At 32.3% G+C, this 2,260-nt stretch overlaps 1 non-coding gene across 1 annotated transcript; it reads right to left on the bottom strand.

Annotated features, from left to right (window-relative positions):
* Positions 1-463: 463 nt before the first annotated feature.
* Positions 464-570, bottom strand: LOC126506119 (U6 spliceosomal RNA). The gene has a single exon (XR_007593115.1). It is a non-coding gene; the product is annotated as a U6 spliceosomal RNA (small nuclear RNA).
* Between the last annotated feature and the right edge of the window lie 1,690 nt (positions 571-2,260).

The raw sequence follows: 2,260 nt of genomic DNA, 5'->3' as shown, positions 1-2,260 counted from the left end.
TCAGTCTAATTGTAAATCCCTTAATCACAAGGAACTTTAATTCAGAAATCATCAAAAAATATGTATGCTTATTTCTTGCAAGGTATAGCTTTTGTGGCATTTTAAGAACTTAATTTCACAACATGAAATACCATGTTATTTATTATTTAGTACTTGTTAATATTTGTTGAGTACCATGTTATATGTCCTCTGATAAAAGCTCTGAATCAATCTCTCCACTCCACTTTTGGTGATCAACATTGTATTTCCGAGACACTTTGTGTAGCTTGAAGTCACAAGAGATGCAAAAAGAGTATAATTTAACACAGATAATTTTCTAAGTCTAATTCCAGAAGCACTATAAAATTCAGGATTATAAATCTTGGTGAACTTACAAAACTCTAATACATCATTCTTTTTTTTATATTTCTCAAAAATTGTTTTATAGTCTTTTGGATAAAATTTACGTGCCAGGAACTATGATAAAAATAATGAATGTTTCACAAGCATAATTGTTGTCTCTGTACAGGAGTTCTACTATTCTTCTCTGGGTCATTGAAAATACAATATATGTGCTGTCGAAGCAAGCATTTTTATTCCTAAATTCCAATATTTTACTTTTTTATATGCAAAACTATATATTACAGACACCATAAGCTGCAAAGTGTTTAGAGAAAAGAAAAAGTATGTTTGAAGCCCTTCATTTCAGTGTCTTCCTATGCCGAAAGTAAGGAAGATTTTGAAAGGTTTCTGTCTCAGAATTCTCCACATCAAAATTCAAACCTGCCATTCCAATGCAGAGATAAAGTCTATTAATCAGAGCAAAAGGATATTTGAGATAGAGGACATGGCTGATGAATTACTATATCCAAAACCAATGTAGAAAACAAAAATAAGATAAAATTACAACAGGCAAGAACTTGGAAAATGGTTAAGATAGCCAGCCTAACAATGTGTGGGATGGGAAAGAAAATTGGAATAAATACTAGAGGCATAGACATTTTATTCAACAAAATTACCTCATAAATTTTCTTAAATTTAAAGAAAAAAATAGAAATTCACACTTAGGAATCATTTAGAACCTCAAATAATTATAAATACACAAGAATCTCTTATAATACATTATGGTAAAGATGTCAAATACATAAAGCAATTAATAGCAAAATCTGTAAGATCAAAATTCCAATTCACCTGCAAAGGTAGAAATATCAAAGTAGTATCAGATCTATCATCAATAACTATCACATTCAAAAAAAGGAAGTCTCAATCACAAAGCAAAGTGATAAAATTCCATCAGAGAACTAGCTGACCAAAAGACAGGGAGGAATCTAATATATTCAAATCATTAAATATAGGGGCCCAAAGATGTAAGCCTGTTCCACCTGGACTAAAAATCAGAGAGTTTGAGCTTATTTTTGCTCTTTCAAAGTTGTTGACAATGGGTAAGTCTAAACACAAGAGATACTTACCTAGGGTATGGTTAATTAGTATTTTGGGCATGGGGTGGATCTGCTCCACCTGGACCAAAGGTCATAAAAATTCAAGTCTATTCCTGATATCATCTTAATGGAGTCTCTTGCCTCCCCTCTCCCCTTTTGGAGTGAAGTATATGCATGTGTGGAAGAGTAAATGCAGATGGTTCAATAGTCACTGACTATCCCTCCTGGTGCTGTGCTTTATTTCTGCCTTTTATTTTTCTCAATCTCTGTTCTTTTTGCTTAATAATTCTAGTCTTCATGCTACTACCCTGGAACATGTGAATTTCTTCCAGGCTAGACCCCAACAGATGTCACCCCAATGTATGTCTTACAACAGTTAAACCACAGAACACCTGAAACTGATAGAGAAGAAAGATAAAAAAAATATTAAAAATAAAAAACTTACTACAACCATCTCAAAAAACAGCCAACAAAAGTTTTAGAACTCAGTAAGTATCTCTCAATAACAATCCTGACATAAATGGTCTCAGTCCTCCACTCAAGGGACACAGGTTGGCTGGATGCATTAGAAAATACTTTAAACTTTCTTTTATGTTCAAGAACATACTTTATTGACAAATACATCCACAAACAACACATAGAAAACAAGAGAAAGAAAATGGAAAACACATTGGGGTAAGCTTTAACAATGATAATGAGATATTTCAACACCTGAATCTAATCTGTACCTAAGTCATCCAAATTAAAAATCAACAAAGAAATCTCTAAACCTTGTATCACTTTCTAGAGTTTGAATCTTTTATCACATACACATTCCCATTAGACTAATATTTATGTTTGTG

This window comes from Alexandromys fortis, unplaced genomic scaffold (genome assembly GCF_014885135.2).
Source record: "Alexandromys fortis isolate MF-2015 unplaced genomic scaffold, M_Fortis_MF-2015_v1.1 scaffold_48, whole genome shotgun sequence".
Classification (NCBI taxonomy): domain Eukaryota; kingdom Metazoa; phylum Chordata; class Mammalia; order Rodentia; family Cricetidae; genus Alexandromys; species Alexandromys fortis.
The sequence above is the reverse complement of the archived record's forward strand: the minus strand, read 5'-3'. Positions and strand labels throughout refer to the sequence as shown.